The sequence below is a fragment of the Pyrus communis genome, chromosome 3 (assembly GCF_963583255.1).
Source record: "Pyrus communis chromosome 3, drPyrComm1.1, whole genome shotgun sequence".
NCBI lineage: Eukaryota > Viridiplantae > Streptophyta > Magnoliopsida > Rosales > Rosaceae > Pyrus > Pyrus communis.
The window spans coordinates 16423243-16437153 of NC_084805.1; positions in this window are offsets into that span (position 1 = coordinate 16423243).

The window sequence follows — 13911 nt, forward strand, 5'->3', positions numbered from 1 at the left end:
GGAAAATGCTAATGATCCGCAGCACATTTGCAAGAGAGTCGTGATGCACTCCATCTCTCTCTCTCTAGGCAGTAGGCAGTAAGCAAAGACAGATAGAGCTCAAGGGAGAAGCTAGGTTGCACGGACACTCTAAAACTCTAGAGTGTCAGTGTACTGGACACCCCAACACGTCTTGGACACGCTTCAGACACGGTTTGGACACGATCAAGACACTGCATGAACTTTTTTGTAAATTTAAAAAACATTTTGGGACATTTTTAGAAATATGGAAACTAAAACCTAAAAGTGTCCCTGACCCGCGGTTCTCTCTCTTTTTAGTTCCTTAGCCACTTCGTTCCACATCCGATGAGCAACCTCTAGCATCTAGCATAAGTATTTTGTTATATTATGAATTCGAAGTATTTTTTTTTCTTTAGATGTAATATTTATTATATTTTAATTGTTGTGTTCTAATTGTGTACATGTTCTTGTTTTTTTAAAATTTATCGTATCGTTGTATATGTGTTCGTGTCGGTGCAACATAGGGGAGGAGCGAGCAATTGCCAGGAGAGACTATATCAGTTTTGAGTTCAGCAGTTGTACTAGTTAACTTGACTTGCACAAAGTTACCAAAAATTCTATGATGCGGAGTATCCTAAAGTCAATCTCCAAGAAAATCATCAAAGAAATGAAAATAAAAAGTAGAAAATCACCCAACTCAAGCACCTTTCGCGAAAAAATCATAGCGTTCACACATGAAGAAAGACAAATTAAGGGCAAATCATCATTCATACCTTTTGCCAAAGCTAGCTGACTACTCACTACTCACAGGTGGGTGTAGTGCCTAGCCGTGCCAATAGGTCCCCCTTGACGCGCTTTTACGTACAATGTTGTTGTTGTTTTATTTTATTTTATTTTTTTTATTTTTTAAGGATCCAAAGAAATTTAACCTGACAAATACAACTAATCTACAACCAACGGATTACCGTAGCACCCACTTGTTGCTTTGTTATTAGTTTAAGATGTTATGGTACAAGATTTTAGGTTCGAATTTTGTAAATGGTGAATTTCGATTCCAAATTAGACGGTCTATTATGTGGCTTAACCGAACTTCTACTCCTCTTAGTGTAAAATATATCGTTGTACTAAAAAAAAAGATGTTACAATAGCGTATCGAGTATAAGCAACTCTTCAATTAAAGATATTAGCAAACATTAGAAAATAAGTGGTGGATTGCTCTTATGGTTAGACATTTCCCCTTAAGACCAAACCCAACCCTGAGTTAAATGCTATTTTTTAGATTTTATTCCCCCTCCAAACTCAACCCAACACATGTTAAATATGTGGGCTAAAAACTAAAAACCAAACAAAAGCCAAATTCCCCCCAAGATTTAGCCTAGAAAATAGTATGGGCACCACCAGTGGGACCCCACCCACATAGCCATGTCTCTCATGATTGAATCCAACAGCTGAGATCGAATATAATCAAATCTAACGGTAAAAAAAAAGATCTAACAACCCAAATTTAAATCTAACAGCTAAAATAATTAAAAAAAATTATTTAACATAAAATTCACTCAAATTTAGTGATTTTTCAATATTTACCGAAATTTAAATATTTTTAAGTTAAAATGTTCATAAAATTAAATTATGATAGTGTACATAATTTTTTTTTAAATTACTTAAAAAAAAAGCTTAAATTTATTCTTTAATAATCTCGGACTAAAAAATTTAGGCTAGAAGGGTTGTAGCAGAAAAGCTGCTTCTGGACTAAAACCTAAATTTTTTGGACTAAAAATTTTAGGTTTTAGCCCAAAGGTTGGAGATGGTCTAACCCACTGTAGATTAGTCTAGAATATTGCTTGTAATTAAAAAAATAAATAAAAGCAAGATGCTTCCCATTCATCAATTGACGCGTTTACATTAGACCTGGCATTTTGGACCCGATCCGTTAATATTAGTATTTGGGTGGATGCTTAACGGGTCAGGTCGTTAATGGGTGAACCCGTTAACAACCCGTTTGTCACATCCCGGCCCGGGTGGGACCACTTCCCGGGCCCGCTCCACCACCGTAGCACGATATTGTCCGCTTTGGGCCCCGACCACGCCCTCACGGTTTTGTTTCTGGGAACTCACACGAGAACTTCCCGATGGGTCACCCATCCTGAGAGTGCTCTCGTGCGCTACTCGCTTAACTTCGGAGTTCCCATGGAACCCGAAGCTAGTGAGCTCCCAAAAGACCTCGTGCTAGGTAGGATGGGAATATACATTTAAGGATCAGTCCCCTGGGCGATGTGGGATGTCACAATCCACCCCCCTTAGGGGCCCGACGTCCTCGTCGGCACATTTCCGGCCAGGGATTGGCTCTGATACCAATGTTGTCACATCCCGGCCCGGGTGGGACCACTTCCCGGGCCCGCTCCACCACCGTAGCACGATATTGTCCGCTTTGGGCCCCGACCACGCCCTCACGGTTTTGTTTCTGGGAACTCACACGAGAACTTCCCGATGGGTCACCCATCCTGGGAGTGCTCTCGTGCGCTACTCGCTTAACTTCGGAGTTCCCATGGAACCCGAAGCCAGTGAGCTCCCAAAAGGCCTCGTGCTAGGTAGGATGGGAATATACATTTAAGGATCAGTCCCCTGGGCGATGTGGGATGTCACAATTAAAATTTTAAGAATGATTATGTTTGAAAGATATAAAAGACTGGCCCTAGAAGATTAGTATTATTTACTTTGAAAACAATAGAAAGATTTTTTTCATACAAAATATATAATTGATACAGTCCTCATGAAAAAATCGCAGAAACTTTTGACTATCTATATAAAACAAAATAGATCGAAACGTTTTTGAGTAGTTTATGTGGTTTTCGATCAATAATAGAACTTATATACAAAAGATTATGAAATGTTTGGTTGTTTACATGCAAAAAGTATTAGGAAATATTGTTTGATTTACATTGAGAAAATATGAAATCGGAGCACAAAAGTTCCACTCTACTACTCCTGATTGTAAAGAAAGTAGAAAAAAATGAAATATTAAAATACATGCAATTAATTTATAAATCAACAGATTTTTACGACGAGGGGTTATAAAGTTTTCGAAAAGATTTATACAAAATTTATTTTTAGGCCCACTCACCTTTATTTTTCGCCCCTCCATGTTTTAGTAGCTGAGTTTTCCCGTCGACGAGGATTCTTAGCAAATCTCCGTATAGGTGGTTACTTTTGATGGTATAATTCTCAGCCTACTTTACTGTAATTTACTTATGCTTCTACATCATATGTGAAATGAGTTCATTCCCGCTCACAAACGCATTCTTATATTTAGACACTTTTAGGTTTAAATTTACTCACATTCTCCACATCACTACACTTTTTGGCTTCGTCGGGTGTCGGCTAGCACAGCTCGATTCAGAGTGCAAGTGGACATTCTGAGTCGGGGTGTGTCACAACTGAACTAACCCAGGGGAATTCTGGGCTAAATTTGCCCCATAAATGAGTTTTGGGTTAAAAACTCATATTTGGCCCCAACAAGTTGGAGTAAGTTTAAAACCTAAAATTTGAGTTTTACTCCAAGTGTTGTAGGTCTAACAAACTACTGTGCAAAGTCGTAAGTGTGAAAACTTAAAAAAAAAAAAAAAAAAAAAAAAACCAAAAGTCACAAAACTTTATGGCTTGTTTGGTATCCTCTAAAAAAATTTCATTATTTCTCAAAATATTTTATAAGAGCATTTCTTGAAAACAATTTTTTTAAGACTCAAAAACTTGTTTGGTATGAGATTTAAAATTGTTTTTAAATCTTAAAACTTAACCTGAACATAGAGATCTAAAGAGAAAGGGTCGCAGGAGAGGGAGAAAGAGGAGAGATGAGGAAAGAAAGAAAGAAAGGATCAGATGGGAGAGAAAGACGAGAGAGGATTAGAGGAGATAGAGAGGAGGAGAGAGAAAGAAGAAATATGAGAGAGAATGAAGAAAGCATATCGGAAGAGAGAGAAGGCGAAGAGAGAGAGAAGAAAAAAAGAGAGGGGGAAGAGAAAGAAAGGAAAAAGAGAGAGATAGATTCAGAGTTAGAAGGGAGGGGAGAGAGAAAAGAAAAGAGTGGATTTTAAGTTTAAAATTAAACTCTAAAATCTCACTTTTGGTGTTTTTTAGAAAATATGTTATTTTTAAGTTAGTCTTGAGTTCAGTTTTGAAAATAGTCTTATCAAACAAGTTTTTATGGCCTTTGACCAAAAAAAAAAAAAAGGGGGGGTTTTTAAGGCCTAAAACTTGAAAAGTGTTTTTACGTTTAAAAAGTTAGATTCAAGTAGAGAACCAAACAGATCCTTATAGTTGCTATGCGTATTACATTTTGTGCAAGAAATCACTTCACACAACATTTCAAAGTACCAAATACAAATTGAATGAATTTATGGTTAACTAAAGCGGTCAACACTATTCCTTTCCTAGTAATTGGATACCCCACTATTGCCTCCTCGTTTTGCTAATTGAAATTGAATCATGCATGCTTTAGATATTCTATTGTTTTATGCTTATTCCAGATGATTGTAGCATAATTCAAAAGAGGAACGGAGGCAATGTTCAATGCATTAGATCAACAAAAAAAAACATCAAAACACGTTATTTCAACATACATGGGGTTTTTAATTTCTGAAATTTCTAAACCATGTGAAATACAATAAGCCATATCATGCCAGCAAACTAATGCTGTTGAAGATAGCTTGAGCACAAAAGAAACAGAATATCACGGTCAGACATAAATATTATGCATCACAGATGAAAGCCAGATAGTTTTAAGAATTCGAGGAATAGAACATGTTATTAATTGTTGCTGATATTTTTTATGGATGACCTAATTATCCAGAACAGAGAGTGCTTCTGGCAACTAGTATAGATATATTAAGGATATGTTTTGGCCTGATACTACGTGCATATGTCAGCGAAAACATGAAATACTTTCTCAATGATAAATGCAAAGACAACCAAGCTCGATAGTTTCGAAAGATATGCCAAATGTCTAGCAACAACATTTCTATATTATCCAGCAAAGTAAACCGCAAAGAAAATTAATTACTGGTGCATAATATAATGAATAATTACCCAACTAAATCAGCTGCAAGAACTGAACGGAGTAGTTCTGGTCGTGATGACAATGTCCTATGAATTTCGGAAGAAGGAAAAGGCAGCGTGAAGATGGTTGGTAATACCAAGGCGGGTGTCCTCACCTCTAAAACTGATAAACACATCATACATTTCCTGATGAGTCACGATGCTCTCTCTCTCTCGGCAGTAAGCAGATAGAGCCAGGAACTGGGAAGCAAACAAGGGAGGAGAGAGCAGTTGCCCGCAGAGATTATCAGTTTTGAGTTCAGCAACCGTCCTAGTTGAATTGACTTGCACAAAGTTCCCGAAAGTTCAACGGTGCTCTGGAGCGTATACAGAAGCACCATGAAAATCATCACAGATTCGGGAAAAAAAAAAGTAGAAATGAAATTACCCAACTCAAGCACCTGTCCCTCAGTTTCGACAAAAAAAAAAAAAAAAAAAGTCCCTGTCGCTGTGCAAAATACCATCAACCCACTCCGATTGAGACCGACGGAACACCCCAACCCTAAGCGCGAATTACAGAAATGCCCATAACTCGTGGCCAGAGGAATCAAGGGGAGAAAATTGTAATTTCCCTACCCCACTCCCAGCCCAAATACAATTGTATGTGAAGACAGGCCCAAAACGGAATGCTATTATGCTAAGGCTAAAATGGTAAAGAACAAAAATTGAAGCCCTATTCCACACCAAACATGAATAGTGAAATTAAAAACCCAACTTTAGAATAGAGTGAATCGTTTAGAATACAACTTTAGAATAGAGTAATTAGTTTAGAATACAGCTTGTAATTATAAAAAAAAAAAAAAGAAGAAGAAAAGAAAAAGAGCAGTTGTTTCTCATTCAATTGACGTGTTTACTCATGTTTACCCATTTTACCTACAAAGTTTTGAATTTTCCCAATTTAATGACCAATTTCTTTCAAGAAATTTCCAAGCACTATCGATTGAGTACCTTTCTAAAATTTGTTAAAAACGAGAAGGACAAGTGAATTTCACACCACAAAATCGTGGAGGGCTAAGAATATAGTCCTTCGCTACCGGAGATTGCCAAAGATTTGGAATCTGTCTTTTCCAAGGCTAATGAGAGGTCATAAGAGAGCCCACAACTTGGCCTGAAAGTCGAGAAAAACTTGTGTGAAGTTGGCTAATCATGTCATCTGTACGAGAGTAACTTCCATACCATTGTGACATCCCATGCCAAAATAATTCAATATATGAAAACATTGTATCATTGACATGTACAAGACGCTACCATGACAATGCTGCTATGAAAGTTGTCCATCAGTAGAGAATCTCTTAGCAAAACATTCTTGGTATTTTTTTTCTCACCCTAATTTGAGAGTTTCCCATGGTAGAAGAATTAAGATGGGACTATTAATTAACATACACTAGCAAAAGAGCCCGCGCATTATTGCGTGTTTACAATTCTGTTTAGACATATTAACAACAATGTTTACATCTCTATTTACATATATATTTATTTACAATCCTATTTACATATATATTTATTTACAATCCTATTTACACAAACATACTATTCAGAACTTCCGACCCTCTTCATTGAAACTTCAGAGTATTTTTTCCCCCTTGCTTACAAATTGGAATAAAACTGTAATTATTGAGGTGATTTTTTTTAATTGCCAAAAAATTGGATACTTTCTTCAGTCAGTCTTCAAATACATTTAATAAGAAATGTCAAAAACAAATATATGCTGATCTACAAATTTAAGTATGCCATGAAGAGAAAACTAATAATTACAACTTACACATGTTAAAGCAAACATATGAGGAGAAAGTAGACTCTTCAAATTGCTAATCTCACATTTTCCACTAAGCTAACCACAATAAACTCTTCTACCACAATTCTTAGCCTGCACGTATGAATAAAGGTTAGAATTCACATCTTATTGTAAACAGAAATATACACTCATTCTGCTGAATTGTGAACTGAGAGAGACAAATGCATAGATGTAGGAAAAGAATGATAAGACCTTCAAAAATGTAAAATAAAAAAAAAAGAAAAAAGAAAAAGAAAAAAAAAGAAGGGGTAATCATCCTTTTATAAATGCTTTATTATACCTTGTACCTCATATTTTCAATACAAATTTAACTTTTGGTCTCAAATCTTTCATTGGCAACCATTTTTTTTTTTTCCAAAGGTTGTACTGCAGTAACGTATTTCAAAATATCTTGCAATTTGACAATTAGCTTTGTAAGATTTGTTTAAAATGTTTAAAAAATGTTGATAAGCACATGTTGTCAATAAATGGGTCTTTGTCAGGGATATGTAAATTATTACCTGTGAGAATGTTGTTCTTATCTATGAGAGACAATAGTTGGGAACCAAGACAATTTTGTGTGATGTTTTACTTCACCTGTATAGAAATGTGTGATCTCATAAACAAATCCATGTTTTATCTTTGGAGCAACTAAAATTATAATCATCTTTCTACATGATTGAACGAAAGAGAAAAAAGTTAGCAACAAATAGATTATCAAGTTAAAAGACTGGCATCATGTTTGAGATTGCTTACAAAATGGCTAAAAGCTTTTTTTATCAACGAAAAGCGATTCTAACAATATTTCACAGAAAAACTTAAAAACTCGACCAGTTTTCTAACCTGAGAAAGAATTATAGGACCTCCTTGAGTTTGAAACAGCTTCTCTGCCTTTATCATAACAGATAATTAGAAATTAAATTTAGCTTCAAAATTATTTATTAAAAAAATTATATTGCATTGGAGTAAACGGAAGATTTATAATATCCTACCTTGAAAGGTTCATTGTCCTTCGAAAAGCGATTCTGGGGACATATTTCAGCCAAACTGGGAATCCCCTGTTTCAGAAACAGAACAAAAAACAGAGTAATGAATATAAGCATAATTACATAAGATTAAAAAAAATAAAAAAAAATCACAAAATATTCTTAACAAAAATAATTACCCGAAGTTCCATTGAGCGCAAACATAAAGGCCAATCTGGAGACTAATAAATAGACCTGCTTGTTGCACCAGCTTGATGAACTTGACCAAATCATATTCGTCCCTCAAAATAATACTGCAAATTTGAAAAAAATAAAAAACCAACGAATTAGCAAAAACATATTTACATTAGAGAGGGCAAAGAAAATGCAAATTTTAAATGTGAATTGCTGATTGCATTACTTTTCCCGGAGAATGTTCATGGCCATTCCAAAACACAAAGGATGACAATCCCAAAACACAGAAGAAAAAAACCCTAACACACAATCCTAAATTTCTTGTTGGGGTTTATTAGAAATTTGTGAATCAAATTCAAATTCCTATCCAAACTCAATAACCAGACAACCAAACAGAGAATACAAATTCAATAATCCCAAAAGTTATTGAAATCAAACCTATTTCAACTCTATTATAATCCAAAATACCAAATTCGCTTACCTTCAGGAAAAAGAAAAAAAATTGTATACCTTGATGATAAAGAGTTTGGAAAGCCGCAGAGAAAAACTGGAAAATTCGAGTAACAACTTCTGCTGCAACTAAAAATCAAAGCAGATCAGAAAAGTACACCCAAAGCTTGAAAAAAAAATTAAATCGCACACAATTAGAAAAACAGAAAACTCACTAGTAAACGTTGATCGTATCCTCTCTTCTTGCAATCAAAAATCAAAACACATCAGAGAAGCACAAATTATGACGTTGGCTCTCTCCCGCTTGGGGAGACCATAGGCAGGCACCCTTTCTAAGTGCAATCTCACCGACCAGCCCAAATACGTGCCTTCTTGATTAACCATTGACCCCGTCCCGGTAAGTATATGTTGTTTCGTGCTTTCGAGCAAGGAGAGGGCATACCAAAGAGGCGGTCAAGTCTCAAGTCTCTCTGATTTAAATTGTACTTCATCCTACATAGTGAAATGCATGTAAGAGCAACTCCAGCATTGGAGCCCTCCCCCCAGGTTATGCACTATTCAATCCACTTAATGAACAGTAATTGCCCTTAATGAATAGTAATAGCCCTGGCAATAGCATTTGCATCTCCACCGTTACACTTCCACATGTCATTATCCGAAGTATTATTAAATAATACAAAATAATTTTATTTGTAATTTCGGATAAGATTTTTAATCGTTGTCGTTGCGCCACTTGTCATAAAATCCGAAAAGACAATTATTGGGGATGGATTTCCGATAAATTTTTTAATCGTACTCGTTATGCCACGTGTCATTATCTGAAAATACAATTATTGGTGATGAATTTCTGATAAGATTATTAACCAATCACGGTGTGCCACGTGTCATAATCTGTTCACAATCTTTGAGGATAGATTTCCATCAGATTTTTAACGAATGACGGCATGCCACGTGTCATAATCTGTTCACAATCTTTGAGGATAGATTTCCATCAGATTTGTAACGAATGACGGCATGCCACGTGACATTATGTACAACCTAATCCTTTCTGAATCCTCCATATAATCCACCATCCATCCTCACAAATCTCACACCAATTTTCTCAAGATCTCTATCATTATTCATAGTTTCTGCTTCTTTCTTCACAAAAATCTGTATCATTATTCATAGTTTCTGTTTCTTTCTTACAATGTCTTCTTCTTCCTCAAGGATGATGTGGGAACTCGATCAGGAAGAGGAAAAATTGTTTAACGAATCAGAAGCAATGTTCAATCACCAGGGGGTAAGAAATGAGAGGGAAGAGGATGAGGAGCGTAAAAGGAGAGATGACGAAGTAAGAATGGGTAGAGCCTCACATTCCTGTTGAGTCGTCCAAGCTATAGCTCAGATCTGTAGGCCCAGCCGTTCCGGAAACCTTGATAGAAGCAGGCAACGACGAGGTATGGAACTCTTGGATGATTATTTTGTTCCTAATAGTGCATTCTCTGATATGTACTTTAGACGTTGTTTTAGAATGGAACAACATTTGTTCAACAAAATCATGATTGCTGTTTGCAACCATGATTCTTACTTCGTGCAAAAGAAAGATGCTTTTGGTGCTATGGGTCTACTGCCTAAGCAAAAAATTACTGCTGCCTTGCGGATGCTTGCATATGGAGCATCTGCAGACCAAGTGGATGAGATAACGAGGATGAGGAAATCAACCATTCTTGAGTCCCTGATGAGGTTTTGTGGAGCAATCGAATCTATCTACACCGCTGAGTACCTCCGCAAACCTACAAACATGGACTTGGAAAGGCTGTTGAAGAAGGCCGAGATGCGTGGTTTTCCTGGGATGATTGGAAGCATTGATTGTATGCACTGGACGTGGAAAAACTGTCCAAGTGCATGACAAGGCGCTTATGGGGACAGAAAATGAGCAAAAAGTATCATTCTGGAGGCGGTGGCATCTTTTGATACATGGATTTGGCACACCTTTTTCGGGGTCCCGGGAGCTCAAAATGACATCAACATCCTTGCCCAATCCTCTGTGTTCAACAATGTCCTGCAAGGAAAGGCACCAAAAGTCACGTATGAGGTCAACGGACGTATGTACGACGGACCATACTACCTAGCTGACGGCATTTACCTGCGATGGTCAACATTTGTCAAAACAGTGCCACATCCGCAAAGTGCAAAGGAAAAACACTTTGCAAGCTGTCAAGAGGGGTGCAGGAAGGATGTGGAGCGTTGTTTCGGTATCCTCCAAACTCGCTCGGCGATCGTCAGGGGTGCTGCCATATTGTTTGATGTAGAGTCGCTTTGATCCATCATGATGACGTGCATCATTCTTCACAACATGATTGTGGAAGATGAGTACGATTATGAAGCCGTTGATGAATATGAGCTAGACACGATGAACAATTCAAGAACACGTATATATTGTGCTCATGACGCCATTGATGAGCCCGTGCAACATGAGCCATTATAAAGGGATGGACGTTACAATGAAAGGCTCATTCAACGATATACTGCATTTCAAATGCCAGACATGCACAATGCCTGACAAATTGACTTGATAGAGCACCAGTGGGCATTAAAACAAGCTGAAGATAATTAAGTTCATTTTGTGTGTTTTTTTGAATTTGGTATGTTTATGTTATTTTATTTGGTGTGTTTTATTATTTGGTATGTTTATGTAATTTTTTTAGTGAGTTTTTAATTATTCCGTATGCTTATGTAATTTTATTTGGTGTGTTTTTGTCATTTCAATAAATATTCTCTTAGTATAAATAACTTACCAAATTAATTTGAATAAATATTCAATAAATTGGAAACAACATAAATAATACAAACAATAAATAATAAATTACAACCCAAAGTGATTGGAAAATTATGGGCTCCGATTACAAAAAGTACTCTATTCATCATCACTTAACCAATTTGTGGTGCTAGGATGATCTTCTCTTGTGGTGCTAGGACCACCTTGGCTTGCTATCGCTTCTCTTGCAGGCCTCCTTCGCACCACTTCCGCTTTCTCTGACTTCCAAAAAAATTTGGAATTTGGAGACTTCCCTTCTAAAGGCGTGTTCATAATCTCACGATCTCGTTGAGCCCGTCTTTCTTCTCTAACATGTTCCCTTTCTTGCCTAAGTAGCTTTCTTTCTCTCTCATTAGCCTGAAATTCTCTCTCAATAGCTGCAGCTTTTGCGTCCTCTCTAGCCTTATCAGCCTCATATTTCGCCAGTTCCCTCGCCAAAGTCAATTCACCTTGTTCAGGGAGGGGCGTTTCGGGCACTTCTTTTGCATCATCTTCATGAACATGCGAGACATGATCGGGTGTAGAGTGTAGAGGGGTGCTGTTCATGTGCACTTCTGGACCAACTGGCACAACTCTAAATTTAGGACAATCTTTGACAATATTCCAACATTCCCACCGGTTGAATGATTTATTTTTGCTTTTGGTTTTGGCAGCGTACCAAGCTTGTGCTTGAAGTTCCTACACAATGAAAATAAGTAACAAATAAATAATTATAATGAAAATAAGTAACAAATAAATAATACAAACAACATAATTATAATGTAAGTATGTAACAAATAAATAATACAAACAATAAATAATAAATTATGTAGATAACAAATAAATAATACAAACAATAAATAATAAATTATGTAGGTAACAAATAAATAATACAAACAATAAATAATAAATTATGTAGGTAACAAATAAATAATAAAAACAAATAATTATAATGTAAATTTGGGTATCAAATAAATAATATATTGTTACCTGATCCGAGTAATTTTCCCCACTTCGAATATTACTACTAGCTTGTGCTAAGGCGTCTCTCCACGTACTAAACGATTGGCTAAGTAATTTCCAACGACTGGACATCGATTCTTTGGTTCTTTTCCCGCCAATTTTCTCAAGATAATTGGTATGAATAAGACTCTACATTTCTCGCAACTGCATCTCATTACCCGTAAGCGAACTATGAGTAACTTCAACCTAGCTAGTACACAATGCAACATCTTCAATAAGCAACCAATTCATACCTGCACCAGTGGTCATTTTGTTGAAAAAAAATGGATTCAAACTTTGAGACAAAGAAAGGAATGTGATTGAAAGTAGTTGAGAAAATATGAAATTGTTGTGTAAGGTAGATGATAATGAGAAGGTATTTATAGAAAAGTAAAAACAATTTTTTTTACAATTTTTTTTTTCAGATTTTAAAGATTTTTTCAGATTTTTTCAGACTTTTCAGATTTTTTTTTTTGAATTTTTTTGAATTTTTTACAATTTTTTTAAAATTTTTATTCAATTAATTAATCTCTGCCGTTGGATATAAAAAAAATTTGAATTCCAACACTCCAGATTGTGCCACGTGTCACAACGGTAACTTTTCTTAATTTTAAAACTATTTTTTCTTTTATTTTTTTATTTATAAAGCATATTAATATCCACCGTTGATCTCAGGATTGAACGGTGGATATTAAATAAGACTTTTTTATTTTTTTTTGACCGTTGAGATTGAACGGTGCAAATGAAATAACCGTTGAGATCTAACGGACCGTGGGAAGCCACGTGGCTTTCCCAACGGTAACTGACAAAGCTTTTTTTTTTTTTAATTTTTTTTTTTACAGATTTTGTGTCGGCGACGCGCCCCCACGCGCGAGTGGGGTGCACGCGCCTGACACAAAAAAAATTAAATATTGCCTGACGCTAGGCTGACGTCACATGGCCTCAGATTCTCGGGCTGGCAATTCCCCATGGGCCCGGAGCTCGGGCCTCCACCTTCACTCGGGCTTGCCCACACTGGAGCTGATCCATCGGGCCTCGGGCCCTTGTTCTGTCCCCTGTCCCCCGAGCACGCGCCTACGCTGGGCTTGCTCTAAAAGTGGATGCGGCCTAATTACAGATGAGCAGCTTAAACATCACTCATGCTACGCGCGTGCGTTATTACAATTTACAGCTTGATTTTGTGTGTGATTGCAAAAAAAATTACTGCTTGAGGTTGGCCTCAAACCAATTGGTAATATCCTTCAAGTTAGCAGCGTGCAAATGTAGATGTTGCAATTTAAAGTTTTTCTATCGTGAGGTGGGTGGGTCGGGCCTTGTGTTAAATCACGAAGATTGTAATGTACCTTTTATATTTCATCCCTTTTTGTGTAGACGTGTTGCTTTTTCTTCATTCTTTTTTCTTTTAGCTTGTTGCTCAACAAATATTTACTTTGCTTTTGGAATTTTCCTAGTCCTATTTGAAGAAAAGACCCCCATAATTCTTTCGTTACAAATTTGATGATTATATTATTAAATTGGGGCCGTGCCTTTCTTTTTTTGACCTTTGGTCTAAATTTTAAAATTTTATTTGAGAGGAAAAGATAATATTTGTATTTCCCTTCAAACTATTGCATTGTTTTTTGTGTCAATTGTTCAAATTATTGGGCTTGATCATG